The sequence below is a fragment of the Podarcis muralis genome, chromosome 4 (genome assembly GCF_964188315.1).
Source record: "Podarcis muralis chromosome 4, rPodMur119.hap1.1, whole genome shotgun sequence".
NCBI classification, from domain to species: Eukaryota; Metazoa; Chordata; class Lepidosauria; order Squamata; family Lacertidae; genus Podarcis; species Podarcis muralis.
Genome location: NC_135658.1, coordinates 69,160,797 through 69,181,018, shown reverse-complemented (window position 1 = coordinate 69,181,018; position 20,222 = coordinate 69,160,797). Strand labels below are relative to the sequence as shown.

Here is a 20,222-nt window from a genome sequence, read left to right as displayed (position 1 = left end):
TGGCACGGTGTGAGAGCCCCGGCTAGTGGCGTGAGCTTCGGAATAAGTGGGATCCGCGTGCGCGAGACCGAGATCGTGGGTAAGGAGCTCAGCACTGGGCAGGAGGAAGCGGGGCCGCGCGTGCGGGCCACATCCCCACAGAGAGCGAGCCTCCCCCGGCCCACCACTCCGGGCAGGTCCACTCGCATGAGGGGGCGGCGATGGCGACGGCCGGCAGCTTGCCTGCAATGCCATCCCTCGAGCAGGCGAGGAGCCCGGAGGCTACCAGATGCGAGTCCTCTTTCCCACCCTGCTCGGGAGTCCAGAGCACTTGGTCGCATTCAGGATCTAGAGTGGGGAAGCGGGGCTTGTGTCTGGGCTGGACACATTGGGCTGCCTGTGCCGCTCGACCTGCGGGGAGAAATCAGGGTGGGAGTCACGACCGTGAGGCAGGGCTGCCAAGTGTGGCAGAAGAGGACACGGCCGTCGCACCTGTCCTTAGGTAGGAGCTTCTTCCGTGTCGACCTGCTGCCCTAAAGTCTTGGCTTTTTTCTTGGCTTTTTGGCGGTTGGCACAGAAGGAAGGCAAGGGGGAGGGGAAAAAATTGAAACTTACACTTTCGTGCGTCCCTCCCGGCGTGACGCTGCGCGCTGACGTCACGGGGCTGTAATGGTGGTGTGCCTCGAGATTTTTTTCATGAAACAAGTGTGCCTTTGCCCAAAAAAGGTTGGGAAACACTGCCTTATATACAAGGCTGAAGTACTTCCCACTTAGAAATATTGTGTATTCCTATTTTCCTAAGCTGGTCAGTAGGACTTCACTCTCGACCCTATTTGAATCAAAGTTGTTTTCCTTTAGTTTGAAAATAGCAAATCATTCAACATTTGAAATTGGGTGGGCATCCAGCTATGTCTGATTACGTCATTGACTTTATCTCCTACTGTGAGTTACAGTCCTTGTTGAAATTTATAAGTGGGTCATTTTCATACTTACAGCTGTGTCGCATCAACAGGGATGCTTCAGTGTAAAAGACTTAACTAATTCTGTGTACCAATGAACTTCATAGATCATCACAAAGTTACGAGGAACAAGGATGAGAATGAAACTAGGGGATTCCCAGATATTTTTTGAGATAGGACCATTGTGACCCTTGTGTTCTGAAACAAATATGTTGTGCCAACACACTTTCAGCACTCATGTTGCATGGCTGGACTTCGTTCATAATTGCAACTCTTGTTCATAAACTTTCCACTGTTTTGTGCTGGAGCAACTAATTCATGTGAGTGTTGCCCCATCACTGGCTTTATTTATTCTCTTCACACAGCATCCTGTTGTGGAACAGCATCCCTGTTGAGATGTGACAGGCACCCTCTATTTGTACTTTCTGGAAACAATTGAAGACATTTTTCTTTTCACAGTCTTTCAGAGCTGGATGAAAAGCAGGGAGAGAAGCAGTCAGGTTTATTTTTAGGTCTTTGCCTTGTGAGTTAACCTGTATTTGGTGTTTTTTTTAATTGTTTCTAAACCCATTTTTGCTGTTTGTATTGCATTGTTGCAAATCACCTTCACATTTACATGAAAGTAAAACACATGAATTCAAATAATATAGAGATGTGTGTATACATTGGCTATGCTGCTTTTTTAATCTTAAAAGTGGCAAAATTTAAATTCTCTGGTTCAACTACATCTCACCTGCCACTAATTTATTTGCTGTTCAACCCCAAGCAAGTTTATCCGTATCAGAATCTGAACTTGAAACTTGTTAAGAACACAAGAATCTGAATAAGCACAAATGTCCTCTTTTTATGTCAAACTGGCAACCTAGCAAGCATCAGTGCATCTCCAGCACAAGCAGCTCATTATCCAAGACTTGAACATGTGGAATTGCAAGCTATAAATCTACTAGAGGAGGAAGTAGGATGTCTGTGGCTAATTTGGAAAATGTAAAAGGTCAATTGACTTTCTGAGATTCAAAAAGAAATCCAGCGTGCTCATACTAAAGTGAGGACTTCTTAATGTTGTCTTTGGAGTGTAAAATAAAGGTTTGCACTAGCCTACTTTGCCTAGAAAGCTTGAGGGTTGACTGATCTGAGTACTTTGATGCTGAGATATATCAGGCGCTGGAAGATGTCAAGGTACTCAATTAGAGTGGTCATGTGGCCAAGGTTACAGCGTTTGAAGGTGCCATCTCATTCAAAGGGCTATGAGGTTCAAGTCCAGGTTAAAGAAGGCAGAACTGTGGTGGAGGTTGAAACTTCCTATCAGCAGTTATCACTTGGGCAGCAGAGTGAGTAGGCAGACAGGCTCACTTGGTCACAGTCTTCCCCACTATGGTGAGATACATTGTATTTCTTTTATAGTAATTATTTTGAATGGTGCATCTAAACACATAAATCAGCATGTGCATATTTTATACAGCTCCATGCTCTCTTTTGGGGTGTTTGCTTTTCCTCTTCTTCCCCCTTTTGTTTTTGTTTTGGGATGCATCTGTGACCAGACTAAACTACATGTTGGGAGGCAAATAATGGAATGGGGAAATTCCATTAACTGAAGAATGCAAAGCAACAGAAATTAACTGAAGAATGCAAAGCAACAGAATTTTAAAAGCCAGAACTGACTAAAACTTGTGGGCATTCAGTGGGACAATTTTCTGGCAAGATGTGCTACTTTTCCACATGGTAAAAGTTAAACGTAAAGGGACCTCTGACCATTAGGTCCAGTCGTGACCGACTCTGGGGTTGCGGCGCTCATCTCGCTTTACTGGCCGAGGGAGCCAGCGTACAGCTTCCGGGTCATGTGGCCAGCATGACTAAGCCGCTTCTGGCGAACCAGAGCAGCGCACGGAAACACTGTTTACCTTCCCGCCGGAGCGGTACCTATTTATCTACTTGCACTTTGACGTGCTTTCGGACTGCTAGTTTGGCAGGAGCTGGGACTGAGCAACGGGAGCTCACCACGTTGTGGGGATTCAAACCGCTGACCTTCTGATTGGCAAGTCCTAGGCTCTGTGGTTTAACCCACAGTGCCACCCGCGTCCCTTTCCACATGGAGGGACCTTTTAAATGGGTTTTTTGGTTAATGACCTTCGTAAGTGCTGTCTCCTGAAAAGCTACAAAAGGTTGACTTTATTTACATGAAGAAATGCAAGTAAAGAGGAACACATGTCTGAGAAGTCTCCTTGAGCAGGGAAATCAACCAACCAGTTTTTGCTGTAAGTTTGGGGGGCAGTGAGGCAGGGGAGACATAGGGGAGCCCGTACATACAAACTAGCAACTAGCAAATTAACAATCCACAACTGAGTCAACAATACTTCCAAATAGTTTACCAAATAAGGGCATGGACTTTCAGTAGGTTCTTCAGCCTGCTTACCAGAAGGCCATTGTGGCTTTGTGTGTCAAAGATTGGGACCTGACAGGAACAGGGCAGAGCTGCTGTGCTCAGGCAATAATTCATAGAGGATTATGTTTTTGATCTAGAAGGTACCATTACATATATGTATGTTCATGAGCTCACTGGCACCAAACTGCGTTCAGATGTGATGTCAGGTCAAAACAGATCAGTCTAACACAGGGATGGGAAACCTGTGCCCTTCAGATGTTGTTGGACTCCCAACTGGCTATGATACTATGGCTTACGATTTCATGGAACGTGGTTTCTCCTTTCTTACGTATGACCCATATAAATATCTGAAAACATACCTAAAAAACGAATACTACAGATGGACGGATGTGTATCCCAAATCTGTATTTGAATTGCAGAGTGCAGTTCTAGAGATGAGTCCATCTGTTGCAGTTTGCTGCTTATTTGGGGAGCCAGGAATTTTTGTGGTGCCACGTTACTTCTTTCTGAGCAGGTCAATATATTATGGGACTGGTCCTGGAAGAGGAAAGGTGCATGTTTTCTGGCTCACAAGAGTAGTTCACTTTTGGATGGTATCCTTAAGCAGAACTGTTTTGTGCTGGACCATGCATTTATGTTACACTGCACCCTGTATTCATGATGCCGGAAGAACAGCAGCAAGTCTAAAGTCATTTTTACAAGGATAATCATCCAAAGCCACAGAACATTTCAGAATTATTGGAGGAGAATGATGAATATCTGCTTGTCTTGGCCTTAGGCTTTCATATGTTGCAAATGAATGGTAGTGAGAGCCTGTGCATTTTACAGATTTTCTTTAAAAAAACAAATGTATAAAAATAAATCAAGGCAGGCAGTTTGGAAATACTTAAAGATTGCAAGGGAGAAAGAGCTCACAGGTGTGTTTCATTGACACTTGCTGTCTGCTATGGTAATAACAAATTTTATACTGTAAACCTAGAAAATAAAAATACTGAAAAAATACTGAATGCTGAAAAAATTGAATGTGCCAGGCATCCTGTGCCCATGTGTTTGGTCATGTTGTTTGGTTGCCTGATTGTCATCTTCTACTACTGTATACTGTATACTCTATACTGTAAGCGACTACTGTATTCCGAACTTAAAAATGGAAAGCGTAATGCTGGTGGTCAACAAAAGAGGTTTAAAGACTCTCTCAAGGCAAATGTAAATAAAAAGTATCATGAACACCGACAACTGGGAAACAGTGGCCTGCGAACGCTCTAGTTGGAGAACAGCCTTTACCAAAGGTGTCATGGGCTTGCAATGCTAGTTGCATTGCTAGAGTAGTATCATTGCAGTTTTAGGTTCTATAATGTTGCACTGATATAACCACATCCTAGCAGATATTAATTAATTCAAGGTACTTAATAGCATGCGGGATGCGGGTGGTGCTGTGGGTTAAACCACAGAGCCTAGGACTTGCCGATCAGAAGGTTGGCGGTTCGAATCCCCACGATGGGGTGAGCTCCCGTTGCTCGGTCCCTGCTCCTGCCAACCTAGCAGTTCGAAAGCACATCAAAATAGGTACAAAGCAAGTAGATAAATAGGTACCGCTCCGGCAGGAAGGTAAACGGCGTTTCCGTGCACTGCTCTGGTTCGCCAGAAGCGGCTTAGTCATGCTGGCCACATGACCCGGAAACTGTATGCAGGCTCCCTCGGCCAATAAAGTGAGATGAGCGCCACAACCCCAGAGTCGGCCACGACTGGACCTAATGGTCAGGGGTCCCTTTACCTTTACCTTACTTAATAGAATAACTTTTGAAAGAACCAAAAGCCGAATTAGTGATAGATATCTGCAAATGATCCACCAGAGTTCAGATACTGTCCATTATGCAATTAACTATGTATGTTTATGTCTTGTTGGTGACACTTATAGACTGTATCTGCTTTGCTCAGTGAGGCTGCTTTTATTGCCTGCATCTCTTACAAAGGGCTTTTTAAGATGGCAGGAAAGGCTGTTGTTCTGGGCATTACACAATTTTCATCTAGATTAGTTTTGTGTTAACATTTTATTGGTTGCACTAAATCAAAGAAGTATATTTTCCGATGACTTCTTGTGGAATACTGGGGCAGAGGACCTTATTACAATTATTTTCTCATCCGGCATGACTCAAAAGCTGTCACAATTGCCCCAGCAGCTATGTCAGTGGATGGGCGTTGCTTCATAAAACAGTGCCCCTTCCTTTTGAAGCAAATTATGCCGTGTGCAAAATCAAATGGGAGAGTCCTTTCAGGGTCGTACTACTTCCGTCTGCAAATGGACATTAAAATATGAATATACAGTACAAAAATGAATCTGACTGGCATTCTGAAGTGACTTCCACAACTCTGCCTCATGATTTTGCTGAAGCTGTGGTTTAGCGATAAATGGCAGACTGACTCACACAGCTTGATTTCTGATAGTGGACATAGCCAAATCTCCAGTTGTAGATTCTCCACCTGGGTTATTGATCTACCTCTGCCCTCACAACCATTCACAACAAAGTTCAGGGGTTAATTTGAAATTGCAGTGGACTTCACAGGCAGATGACAAAATGTGGACAGGCATAAAACAAACCTGACGTCTGAAACCACTTGAATTATAACTCTCAGAGCTCCTATGATTCCCAAGATGATATCAGTCAAGGCTGGGGAACCTGTGACTCTCCAGATTTATTGTATTTTATTTTTAAGACCCACCAACTCATAAGAAAATATAGTGACAGGTCATAATAAAAACATTAAAACGAAATGAAGTCATAAAATACAGAACAAACGACCAACAAGTGAATCTAATTAATGCTCTGGCAATGCTTGGTGAAAGAGAAGTGTTTTCAGCAGGTGATGAAACACACACACCTTTTAGCTATAGAAATATGGCAATGCATATTATTCGACTTTAAGGGGCTTGTCTATTCTATCCCAAAAAATGGTACAATGCCTATGTCCTCACTCGCTGTTTTGTGTGCTATTGTTTATCTGCTGAATCTCCCCGTAGAAATTAAACAGTTTTTGTTACTTGAGAAAAGAGAGTGAGATACACATTTTTTATTAGACCATGTAAGCCTCAGTTACATTTCCCTGTACTACCTTTGAAAATACCATGTAAATTTTGTTGATTCTTAAAAGTCACCCAGTTGTCTGTAGCGATGTAATGCAAAAGAGTTATGAATATCTTCGCTCAAAAATCAGGAAGTTGCTCCAACAGGGGGAAGAATTATAAAAACATAGCATTGTTAGTCTTTAGCCAACCCCTCCCCCCCAAAAAAAAACATTATGCCCCACATAAATAAAATACAAACAGTACTTCCAATGTTTTTGATGCTCATTTTGAAAGCATTCATGATGCTCACTTTTATCCAACAGAGGTAGCATATTTTATAAATGGAATGTCATTCATTTGTTGGCAAAAGTCTACAGTATTGGCAAATAGGGGATTGCGAACATTTGGGCAGATATGGGGGTTGCCAGCATGGTGTTGGTGGAATTATTATTTTGATTTATTAAATCAAATCAAATTTGCCAGTTGTTTGAAAACAGTGTGCAATGCTAAGATCCAGATCATAAGCTGAACTGAGATGATGTGAGATATAGAAACGCTAGTGGGACCTGCAACAGAATGTTGCCATGTGGATTTCTTGTGTCCGGGGTTCCTTCCAGCTGCACCACACTAGCTGTTTAGCTGTATGTGGTGCCTGTTGCCCCGATACTACCCTTCTGTGAAAAACCAATTACAGTATGGTTATGTTTAAATTCTGTGAATAAAACAATGCTAAAAGGAATCCGTTTGCTTAATCCACTATGAAGTTTTGCTGAGAAATCCGAACCCCTTGTGAATCAAACCTGGTATGTCAGCAGCTATGTGATGATATGAAAATATCATTTCTTCAGTTCTTTACAAAATTTAGCATTTTTCAAAATTTAGCATACAGACTCAGCAGTTGTTAAAACCATTTTTGAAACATTTATTGCACTGCAGTCTTGGTTGGAAAAATAAAATGGGGCGGTGGGGAAAACTAAATCAGAATTTGGTTAGCAGCTTACTATTTACATTTCCCTTTCTTTGCATTCTGAACTTGAGGATCAACTCACCTCTTAGCAGGTAGGGGCTTTCACCATGTGAAATCTTTAGAATGTGTTTGCTTCACCACATTTCTTGAAGTCAACATGGTCTTTCCCTGTTCATGACGAAGATGGCGCAGTGCCCTGTGGGGCCGCTTAAATACTACATGCTCTCCCCATGTGTTGTGGCACCTGCTCCCACATTGTTTGGTCTCATGTTGCATTGGTAGCATCTGCAGAGAAGGAATCACATGGGTCAGGCAGACGACAGGATTCCTTCCCATGGCACTGCTGAACTGGCAACACCATTTGCAGATATTACCAGTGTCAGCTGGGAGCAGAGCACTGCAAAAGTAACATAACGAGTTAGGCCTTATAACTGGCACACTTTTGGAATGCTTGTTTTCCATAGTGGCTTACCACATGATAAAAGCAGCTGCAACTTCTTTGCCAAATGTCATGTTATTAATATGGCTTGTTACAGGTTGATAGACCCCCATGCGGATGTTGCTATTCCTAGGTTCTGTTTTACAATTAGTTTGTCAGGGCGAAAAGTTTGCTAATTTATTCTGTATCGAATTCGCTTGCTGGTGGAGGTTTTAATAAACCACAGCCATACTTTTGAGCTTGTGCCGTTTTTATAAGCTAAGACAGAAAGGTCAAAATATATAATGGGGCTTTGGACTGCGGTCACTTAATCTGTGGACAGGAATCAACATACAGTGGTACCTCTGGTTACGTACTTAATTCGTTCTTGAGGTCCATTCTTAACCTGAAACTGTTCTTAACCTGAAGCACCACTTTAGCCAATGGGGCCTCCCGCTGCTGCCGCACTGCTGGAGCACGATTTCTGTTCTCATCCTGAAGCAAAGTTCTTAACCCGCAGTACTATTTCTGGGTTAGTGGAGTCTGTAACCTGAAGCGTCTGTAACCTGAAGCATATGTAACCCGGGGTACCACTGTATACACTTTTCAGAAGAGAGTGCCCCCAGCCTTCTGGAAAACAGGACACCCAGCACCACACAAATCCACGACCTGGAGGCCTAATTTCCATTGTAATTTTTGGGCAAGTAAGAAACAGCAGAGTCCTTTCTGAACATTGGGCAAGACTCCTCCAGTTTCTGACCTTTTGCATACCTTGCAGAAATAACAGATGATTCACCCTTACAGAGGATAATGGGGGAAGAGAACTGTGGCCAAGCCACACACAGTTGGCTGACTGGCAAACTGAGCTAACATTTGTGTACCCCTGTCTGTGAAGAAAATGACTTTCTGTAAGCACACACACATTATGGATAAGTGGTTCCCCACCCCCCATGAATACATTTATCTAACCTATCATGCCCTATTGCACTTTCTTGTTTGGGATAAAGTTCTCTTTCCCCACGTTTTTGTATTCCTACCTCCAAAGACGAAGGCACCCAGCCAGCACGTGACATGAGTTATATGAAAATTCTTTCTAACCTGTTGGAAAAAGGAATTGAGCCATATCTATGGAACCCATCTGTGTCGTTATTTTTAACTATGCTATATTGAACATGAATTGAACTTAAGGTTAAACCACAAAGGAAATACTCTTTCAGTCTCTGTTTCTATTAATACAGCGTGGTACACCTATGTAGGTCTTATTTTGCTGCCACCCTAGTTTATATTCCATAGGAAACATACTGCCTGTGGTTCAGGTTCAGTTCTGGTCGTTGTCTTAAATCTGTTTGAAACCAGTTTTCTGGTCCATCTGCTCTTTGAATTAACTTGGGGCTGTTCATGTGAGGCATTTTCCCATCAGGCCACCCGTCCTAACAGTTCCTAGGTATGGCATCAGAAAAGGAAGAGTGCTGCTTGAACTGAAGCACATGGATATATCAGTGGCTATTTCCATTATTGAGTGAATTCACATGTTGATGGATCACTCCATACTGTTCTCCACATGATCATGTGCAATAAATGGAATAAGCGGCTAAGAGAAAAACCCTGTATGGACTGGCCATAACATCATCATGGTTTATGTGTGCCTGAAATTAGAATCTCCTAGAGACCAGGCCAGCCAGAAGTTCTCCTTTAATTCAGGTGATATTTTTCGTTGATGTACAATCGGAAAAGCTACCGTAACAGCACTGAAACTGAGCAATAGCAATTCTTTTCATTGGGCTTGTGGCTAGAACAAAGCTAGCGATAAGTAATAAAGCTTTTAGTGTAAAATGCATTCCATTTTTTTCCCGCAACTCACCGCTATCAAGGCCAAATATACGCTGTTGTCTGATAATAGGTGTTACATAACTCCACCTCCCCGCCTGCCACTTGATTCCTTTGTAGAGTTTGCCACAGACCTAGCAGACATATCCATGGTGGACAATACATCATTATGTTAACAGTTACATGCTGCCAAGTGCAAGATGGCTTTCTGACCTACATGTAATGGTTCCAGCAGAAGAAGTATACTCACTATGCCTAGTGGTCCATTTTTCTGCACATAAAAAGTCCTGCATCCACATGGTCTTGTTGTCAACCATGGTATTAAACACACAGGATTTATTTTCTGCACTATACACATAAAATGGATCTGTTTTGGGTAAATCATTAGTTATGCTTACCATACTTCAAAAAGTGAAAATCCTGAAAGAAAAGTTGTTGAGCATTTTTTTGGCAAAGTTGTTGAGATTTCATTTTGGGCAAAGTTGTTGAGTTGTAATTACATTTTGGGCTGCCATACGCATGAATTTCCCCAGACATTTTAACTGATTTTTGACAATTCCGCCCAGACGCTATTATCAGCGGACAAATCCTAGATATGTCCGGGATATTTTCCGGACGTATGGCAGCCATACATTAGTATATATTAAGCAAGAAATTGTTTTCTGGTTTAAATATCCAGAATAGTTCTGTTCCTGACAAGCTATGCTATCAATGAAAAAAGGTAGGGGTGTGACTGAGCGTGTATTCCTTTTCCTTTCTGTTTACCTGCTCTCAATGATGCAGTTGTTTTTAAAAATAATAATAATGGCAAGCTGGCATTTTGACTACAGCAGTATTAATGGAATAGGGTCCCTGTTACCAATGATTCAGTCATCTGTCAGCCTGATAAATGGATTAGTGTAAGAGGTATTCCAGCGGGGAAATGTAGCCCATAGGGCTTCCAGCTAATTATATTTAAGTTGTTTAGTACTGCTGGGAAACAGCATCCAGGCAATTGCTGAAAGCTTTGATGCAACGTGCCCCATTAGAGTTTGTGTTCAGAAACTCATTATCCTTTCAGGCTTGTGCTGGATGGATTCTAGGAAGCCGACATGAAATGGAGAGCAGCAATAAATAGCCAAGAAGACATTTTAATTCAGCTTCTGATCCCTTTTCCTGATTCAGCAACTATTGGCGTGTATGATTTGTATGCCATGCCTGCATTCGAGGGACAACTATGCTTTTACTTGCTGTGGTATCTTTACAGATCTTTTTACGCTATCATGCATCCAGATAATAATGTGATTTGATCTTTCCAAATCAGAATTTAGATCAGGAGAGTGCTATGCATTCCAGGGATCCCAGGTGGCCCCAAGAGCACAAAGTGCCTTTCTTAAGGTATCTGTGTCTGATCGCTTGATTGCAATTGTCTCCTAAGTGCCTGACCTCGCAGCCATTATCTGAGCCTTATGACTTCAGAGTTTCACTAACTCTGGTGTGCTCCTTGTGGGGCTGCCCTTTAAAACCACTCAGAAGTTAACAGCTGTTTCTAGATGCAGCTGTCAGTGGTAGCCGCAGAGAGCATATTACACTAGATATCAGATGTCAGTGTTTGCTTTCGGATGCAATTCACTTTATTTACCCCTATCCTCATTGTGTGGGCATTGCATCTTGCTGGCTCTCTAACTCTCACAAAGCCATGCCAGTTTAATCTTACGGGTATGTTTCCTCGCCCCATCCCCCAATGGCTTGCTTAATCTTGCCTATCCTGGTATGGATACAAGTTATTTTTAATACGTTCTCGAAACGTGATTGACTGATAGGTGTTTCTAAAAAGATGCTGTATACAGTGGTACCTCGGGTTACATACGCTTCAGGTTACATATGCTTCAGTTTACAGACTCCGCTAACCCAGAAATAGTGCTTCAGGTTAAGAACTTGGCTTCAGGATGAGAACAGAAATCGTGCTCCTGCGGCAGCAGGAGGCCCCATTAGCTAAAGTGGTGCTTCAGGTTAAGAACAGTTTCAGGTTAAGAATGGACCTCCGGAATGAATTAAGTACTTAACCTGAGTTACCACTGTATTGGGCATATGCCAGGCACTCATGACAGTAAGAGGGTCGATAACGGAAAAACATACCACGTAGTAGGTGTTCCTATTACATTTGACTTATTTCCACACAATGTGGTTGTGAACTTGCTGTTGCCTCAGTTCTCCAGTCAACCTAGTGATTTATCCTTCCCAAGAACAGGCCGTGGGCAGATAGTCAGTCAGAGGAAAGGTCATCTATGAGAAATTGTTTTTCTTGCATTCCATAGGGACATAAGAAGCTGTCTTACACCAGATCACTATTATCTATATGACGGGCAGTTTTTCTCTAGGGCTTCAGACAAGGGACATCCCTAGCCTTAGCTGGACATGCCAGGGATCAAACCAGGGGCCATTGCATGCAAAACAAATGTTCTACCATTTGCGGCCCTTCCTTCCTTCCTTCCTTCCTTCCTTCCTTCCTTCCTTGCTTCCTTATTTATTTTCTGTGCCCTTCCCTCTTTGCTTTTACTGTCTCCATCAGGCATGGGCAAACTCAGCCCTCCAGATGTTTTGGGACTACAACTCCCATCATCCCTGACCACTGGTCCTGTTAGCTAGGGATGATGGGAATTGTAGTCCCAAAACATCTGAAGGGCAATGTTTGCCTATGCCTGGTCTACATTACTAATTCTCCTTTATGAGAAAGTCAGTTTTCTATGTACCATTTTATTATGGCTTCCCTGCTTTCCTAGCTTTCCTGTTGTGGCTACTTCTGCTAGTGGGGTACCATATTTTGGGGGATTCACTAAAGCTAAGCTATGTGCTGTTCCCATAAGAACTTCTGCAATGCCCCTGATGCTCTAGAACTCATAATCTCAATCTCTCAAGACATACTATAACCCCCTCCCCTCAAATGTCCTGCGTTGGTAGTGTATCTGAAACTGGAGCAAAACCTTCCCATTATTTGTACTGATTTGCTTTCAGATTGTTTGATTGACATATAGGATGACACACTGGGAACTGCCTTATACCAAGTCATATCCTAGGTCCATCTAGCTGAGCACTGACTGAAAGAGGCTGTCCAAGGCTTCAGGCAAGAGACATTCCCAGCCCTGGTGATGCTGCAGATAGAATCTGGGGCCTTCTGCATGCAAAGCAGATGTGGTGCAACTGAGCTACAGCCTTTTCCTTTATTGCATTTCTATTGTGCATGTTTAATAGAATATTGTCTTTATTGATTCATTGCGGGGTATGGAAGTTTCTTTACTAGTAATAATAATGTTATTATTTGTAAACCCACCCCACCCCCATCTGATTTGGTTGCCCCAGCCACTCTGGGTAGCTTCCAAGAAATATAAAAACATAATAAAACTTCTCTATACAGGGCTGCCTTCAGATGTCTTCTATAAGTTATATAGTTACTTATCTCCTTGATATCTGATGGGAGGGTGTTCCTGTGGCAAACTGCTTTATGTCCTTTAGTTGTTTGGTTTTTTAAATTTTTTTTAACAAATATACAAGCATACAAACATACATTTCATACAATCCTTAAAAGTGTTCAAACATACCTACACTCAATCCCACGAATAATTCATTTTCCCATCACCACCTACCACCCCTTTATGTCCTTTAGAGAAAGAGAAAATATTAGCTATAAAAAAGAATGAATAAATATTAAAAATGTGATCCTCTTTCTATCTATATACAGCTGCAGAGCTACCAAAAACACCTGGGGATTGCTTGCTACACAGCATCTCTTAGTTTTATAGACTATTTCTTTCTTACTTACAGTGTAGTCCTCTGCAGAAATAGGTGCACTTAAGTTCATGGAAATCAATCGGTCACCAGACTTCTGCCAGCTTGGTTAGCAGATGGGATCGAGTTTCTATAATTACTGTGGATATTGTCTGCATCCATTGAGGAAGAAAAGAAGACTAGAATAAGAAAGGGCAGAGAATGGCGCATTTATGCAATATTCATGAGCACGTTAATTTCCCCCCTTCAATATTGCATGTGCACTGTCTGTGTGAATTCTCTGCATATTTTCCCATCTGTGAGCTGAGTATCAAGAAACAAACTAGGTTGCATTTGTAGCTGTAAATATATACATTATTTTATTCTGATCTGTACGGCTCTCTAAAAAGCAAGTGTGAGCAAATCTTGGGCCCAAGCAATCTCTCAATAAAACAGATGCATCCTCTGCTCCAGGCCTGATGTCAGCACTCGGCATTCTTGTGGTCCATGTGTCCCAGTGGTGATGCCTACGTTGGTTTGCCCACTTGGCATTTTCCTCCAAACATTGCTACCTATATATACTGCTGGCTTGGACCTATGGCAGCAAGGCCACTGGCTTCAAAACAAGGCTTTTTACTGTGGGAGCCTGTACTACCTGATGCCCAGATGACAGTGGGTTTGCTGATAATAGCAAATTGGGCAAGCGTAAAGTGTGGTATGTTGAGGCAAGAAAAATCCACAGTAAACACTCATGGGGTCTGAACTGGCAGTGACTGCCTAGGTATGAGGGTTGTAGTGTGTCTACTTAAAGATGATGTTGATCCATTGTGTTGCTGCTGTGGAAAAAAAGCAAATTCTGTTCTAGGAATCGTTACAAGGGAAGTGCCAATAGCATAATGTTATTATACAAATCTTGGTGAATACTGTGTACAGTTCTGGTCTCCACACCTCAAAATGTTTGTTGTAGAACTCTGAAATGGTCTGTAAAGGTCCATCAAAATTATTGAGGGGCTGGAGCTTCTCTGTGAGGAAAGGTTTGGGGGCTTTTTTTTTTTTAGTTTAGAAAAATGGTGAGCGAGGCAGGACTTGATAGATAAGTATAGGAATCTGCATGGTGGCAGGGAAAGTGGATAGAGAGAAACTTTTCTCCTTCTCTAGAACTTGGGACTTTCAAGTGATGTTTAGTGTTGGAAGCTTCAGGGCAAGCAAAAGAACAAATTTCACACAATGCATAGTTCAACTGTGGAATGTGGTGCCACAATATGTATTGATGCCCACCAACTAAGATGACTGTAAAAGAGGGTTAGATAGATTAATGGAGGATAAAAAAGTAAAGGTAAAAGACCCCTGGATGGTTAAGTCCAGTCAAAGGCAACTGGGGTTGCGGCGCTCATCTTGCTTTCAGGCCGAGGGAGCCGGCGTTTGTCCACAGACAGCTTTCCAGGTCGTGTGGCCAGCATGACTAAACTGCTTCTGGCACAACGGAGCACAGTGACGGAGACCAGACCAGAGTGCACGGAAATGCCATTATCTTCTGGCTGCAGTGGTACCTATTTATCTATTTGCACTGGCGTGCTTTCAAACTGCTAGCTTGGCAGGAGCTGGAACAGAGCAATGGGAGCTCAACTTGTTGTGGGGATTCGTACCTCCGACCTTCTGATTGGCAAACCCAAGAGGCTCGTGGTTTAGACCCGCGCCCCTTTAATGGAGGATGCTAACCATGATGACTACATTTAGTCTACATATAGTTGGAGACAGTAAGCTTCTGAATACCAGCTGCTGGAAAGCACAGGAGGAGAGTGTGCTGATGCGCTCAGGTCTTTTCTGTAGGCTTCCCACAGGGACCAGTTGCAAACAGCAACATTATCAGAAACTGAAAAAGAAAAAGTGATGTTGGGAAAAGACTGAAAAGCAGGAATGTAAACAAAAGCTTTGTGTGCTAACTTCGAGAAAATGGCCCTCCACCCACACAGCCGAGAAAGAAGCAGAGGTGAGGGTAAGAGCTGGAGAAATATAAAAGCACAGTAGAGTTGTAGCATCTCCATAAAGGTGGCAATGATAAACAGATAACGGGGGCCATAAGAAAGAACACAAGGGGAAGGGGGCTTGCTGCTGCTCCGTAAGTAATTCGTATTGAGGTAAGATTCAAAAATGAAATCACTTCAATGATAAAACAGTAACTGAAAAGCTAAAAAAAGGCATTAAGTATAAAGAGCATAAGTATAAAGGCCGAGTCGTCTTCTAAGAAGCACAGATAAAACACCCGATGATTTAGCTACAAGAATATAATTGAAAATAACAAAGGATTCTCATTTGAATTAAAACAGGAGGCATGGGGGAAAACAGATTGGAAGTGGCCAAGAACATAACTGGTAGAAATAAGACATGGAAAAAGAATAAAAAGGTCAATAGCTTCCCCTTCCCCCAAAAAAGAAGAGAGGTGGTAATATTTTTTTTATTAAATAGCACTGACTTAAAGGGAAAGAACTGGAAGAAAGAGTGTGCAGTACAGAAGGGAGAATCGATGGGCCAATAGATTTTTATTTTTTTTTAAAGTGGGAACAAGATCAAGGGAACAGGTGATTTCGTATCTGGTAAAGTAACTTGGGAAAAAGAAGGCGCGTCAGATGGTAGGGTAGCACACATTGGTTTCTGGCCTCTGGCTGGTGTTGAAGTTATCCAGGCAGGATAGGATAGGCTGCTGCTGGAGCAAAGGTGTCAAAGTCACCAATACATTTCTTTATGAGGTAATATTTAGCCTGCTAAATTTAGCAGGAAAATGCAGTGTGAGTGGAAACTGGTACAGATACCATGCAGATTTTATCCTGGTTGGTAATGAGTTTGTAGATGGTTATTGGAAGCGGCCATCGCAATGCCATGTGTTCTTGGATGGCAAATCACAATGCAGCTGTGTAATGCTTTGCTCACAGATCTCTTTGTGTGCCTGTCTTCTGGCCTCAAAACATCTTTCTTTCTATTTCTTCTTTTGGAAAACATTGTGGCCTCAATTTTTTTCAGCTTCACGGCATGTTTATGGATGAAAACGCTGCCGTTTGCTACAGACTGTGATATTCATGGAAGAATTGGAGGTTATCCTTTGGGGAACGTTTGTGAATATTAAAGCTGTTCATCATTTCGAAAGAATACAGAACATTCGTTTTATGAATTTTGCAAATTGGCACACCTCTCCCTGTTTTTAGGAACTGAAATCTGCATCCCCATACTGATTGGAGAGAGAGATTGTGTGTGTGTGTGTGTTTCCCTCCCACTAAACTGAAAATGTCCCAGTTAGCATTAAATCACCTGTGCTGGTGGTTAATGTTCTGAGGGCCCTTCCCTTCCAGGGATGGGCAGCCTGCAGAAAATGCTCTCTATCCGCCCATCTGATTGCTACCTTATTCCATAATAACTACTTCTGTGTGCCATGAATCAGCTCCTAGGTTTGTATGTTCACAAAACATCTTCATAATTTGTTGTATTATCTAGTACTGTACTTTTGAAGTGTTTCCAGAATGGCAATTATGGGTTTTTTCCAGTTGGCAATGGAAGGAAATATAAAAGGTTAATGATGTTCTACTTATGTAGAAGGAGTTGTTGCTTTGTTGTTCCCTCCGAGAATGCTCATACTTACGGGACCAAAATGGACAAAAAAGGGAGGTCTCAGCAGATGGCTGGGAAACACGGAGGTTTGCACAAGTGTGGAAAGTCTTCAAGGGGGGGAATAAACCAAAAGCACTCTAATGATTTCCGCACGTGCTCAGCTGTGCACAAAACACTGACTTGCTGTTAAAAGAGGAGAAATGGAAAGTCAAGGGGAAGCGGGAAAGGAATATTTAAAAAGGAAGGTGTAGATATAAAAGGGGTAGAAAGAAATAGCCAATTGCTATAGGTAATTTCCTGGTTCTCTGGCTTTTTGTTTCTTTTTCAACTTCCTCAGCCTCACACATGCGTACCAGGGATACTCTACCACATTTTACTGTAATAATGCACATGCATAGTCTAATGTGGAGTGATTATTTATTTATTTTTAAAGCAATTTAAATAAAATAATAAGCTGTTGTGAGCTTTTTTCAGACAATTAAACATGCAGCCACACAATACCTGGCAGATAACCCAGCTGCATCCAACAATTGTATTTATTTCTATTTTTGTTGTTTTTAATAACTTTTTAAAAATGATAAAATGCTCTAAAAATAAAAAAGTAATAGAGACTGACTTATTCATAGTATTTACTCTGAGATGTGAACTTATTTTTTATGCCTCAGTGCACACTTGGAACTGAGCCCCTTTAAATTCAGTGGGACTCAACTTTCCTGCAGACAGGCATAGGATTGTACTTCAAGGCTTCTGTGCATATGACTTTAAGACACTTTCAGCAAACCGTTTTATTAAAATAAAAACCTTTCATAATGGTGGCATTGAAACTATTATTCAGAGATCAGTTTAATTTCATAAAATATGAAAATTGTTTGAAGAAGTTGGGTTGGTTGCAGGCATCCTTTTTAGCTTCTTTTTATTGGTCCTTTTTTGTTGCTATTCCAGTCTAAATTTTAAGATTAGTGTGGAAAAACCAATGGAGAGTTATGACTACATTCGTAGCCCTTCTTTCTTCCATCATGGAACTCAAGGCAGTATACATGGGGTTTGGTGTGGTCTCCCATCCAGACACTGATTAGACCCCCGACCTGCTTAGCTTCAGCAAATAGCTGCATTATTTGTTCTCAGACCACACCTGGTCTTATACTGAGCCAGATCACCGATCCATCAATTCCAGAACTTTCCACTCCCAGCAGGACTTGGGTACAGATTATTCCTAAATTTGGTACGTTTGTTTCTTTCAATTGGAAAACCTGGGGATTTAATGTAGGGACTTTTTGGATAGAAAACATGTGCTGTAATATTGAGCTGTGGCAGTTTCCTCTTAGATATGAGCTATGGAGCACCTGCAGCACTTTTTCTGCACATACTGGGGTAATAAAAGAAGCCCTGGGCTACATCAGAGGTACCAACACTGTAGTTTCTGTCCACTCTAGTAATGCCCTAGTTTCCTGGAGAAGCAATGCTGGCATAGTAGGGAGCTATCCCAGCCAGGACTCAGAAGGAGTAAGCCATACTTCTCAGCTTTACTCAAGTGATGTGGAGCTCAGCTGTTCTCCAACAGCTTCTACACACCTAGTGTGACATAAGAAAGGGACCAGAGTGATCGGGCGTGTCTCACAACTTCTCTATGTTCAAGTGTTTGCATACCAGTAGCCATGATGCCTCTTTTTAGCAGAACATAAGAATGTACTAGGTTATCCCTTAGTTAGGCAATAACATGATGTTGGTGATGGGTAATAAACAGGAGCAGGGGACATGCATGGTCTTATCTTTCTATACAAACTTGATCTCATTAACCATGGCATCCTCTCATTCTAGATTTCTCCATTGTCGAATGTAGAGATCTCCATGGTAACTCAAACCCCCAACCTCTTCTCAGCAGCCTGCAAGAAGCAGTTTTCAACAGCTCAGAGGTCTCACGACCAGGTAATTCAAACAATTAAAGAACTGGATATCTATTGGAAATAAAGTAATTTCTACATCTATTCCATAATAAATGAAACATAGCATTTTGATTCCTTATCTAAGTGTTTTACAAATGCTAGATTATAACAATTGCCATTTCTGAGATTATTAGAAAAACAGAAGTCACCATAATTGTTTTTAAGTGGTAAGACTAGTGGAGCTGAATAGTTATATTACTGGGATAATCACAAATATTCCACCAATAAATGTTATTCTCTTGCATCTCCTGTAGCATGGTTGGTGTTAAATTATTGTCACAGTAACCTTCTTACGATACAATACAATACAATACAATACAATACAATACAATACAATACAATACAATACAATACAATACAATACGAGAATAATTGGGTGCACTCTTCCCACCTTGGATCAAATCTATGCTTCCAGGTGCAGAGATAGGGCAGGATATTACACACCCCGGAAATGATCTCTCTCAGCTTCTGCCTTCTGGAAGAAGGCACAGGGTTGTAAAGACTAGGACTAGCCGCCTGAGAAACAGTTTCTACCCAAATGCGATTTTGGTTTTAAACGTAGTGTAAGGGGTCTCTATGGGAATATATTGTATTTAAAAATGGGGTATCAGAGTTTTTAGGGGGCTAACCAGGTTGGGATAGCTGGGATAGCAGGCTTGTTGGGTTTTGAATGTTTTATGTAGATTTTTCAATTTCGTTGTTCTGTATGGGACAATGACAATAAAGATTATAATACTCCAGAAAATAAATAGGAAACATGTTTTTCATGGTGCCTAGGAAATATCACAGTTCAAGTGAAGTTATGGTTCCTGGTTTACCTATGCATCAACCAGATTTCGATGTTTGTTGTCAAATCTGCCTTTAGACCATAACATTAAGTGGGATTTTCCTGTGTTAACAAGGTAATTCAACTGAAGCCTAAATTAGCTTACACTTTCTTTTTCTTCAGTTAAATGCCTTGTTAAAAAACAGATTGATTTGTATAATACGATAAATACCATGTTCTGGTACAATAAATGGGGTGGGGTGGGATAATATTCTAAGTTGCTTTGATCAGAAGATGCCTAGAGAAATTTATAACATATGACATATGAAAGATTGCTGTTTACCATGTCACAGAGAGATAATGGAGAGATAATTTGCATTTGTGTTCTCCTCCTCAGTTCAAAGTAGGTTATTAAACATTAACAAAAAAAACCCAGGTTCATAAAACTTTCTGCTATTTTGCTAGTTTACTGTATGCTACTTTCAGTACTGATCCAGTACTGAGTCACATGGCAAATGATTTTCTTGAATAACAAGCTAGCATGACATTTATAATAATGAATATGCATGGCCCTCAAG

The 20,222-nt window shown here is 41.6% G+C and overlaps 1 protein-coding gene across 3 annotated transcripts in view; it reads left to right on the top strand.

Moving 5' to 3' along the window:
- TBL1X (transducin beta like 1 X-linked) overlaps positions 1-20,222 on the top strand; it is a 134,969-nt gene that overhangs the window by 60,870 nt on the left and 53,877 nt on the right. For 2 of the 3 annotated variants that reach the window (XM_077927524.1, XM_028727727.2), the window contains exon 3: positions 18,754-18,861. The exons of the other annotated variant lie outside the window; for it this stretch is intronic. The gene's annotated coding sequence lies outside the window, so the exon portion shown is untranslated. The remainder of the gene's footprint in view (positions 1-18,753; positions 18,862-20,222) is intronic. 3 annotated transcript variants of the gene reach the window in all.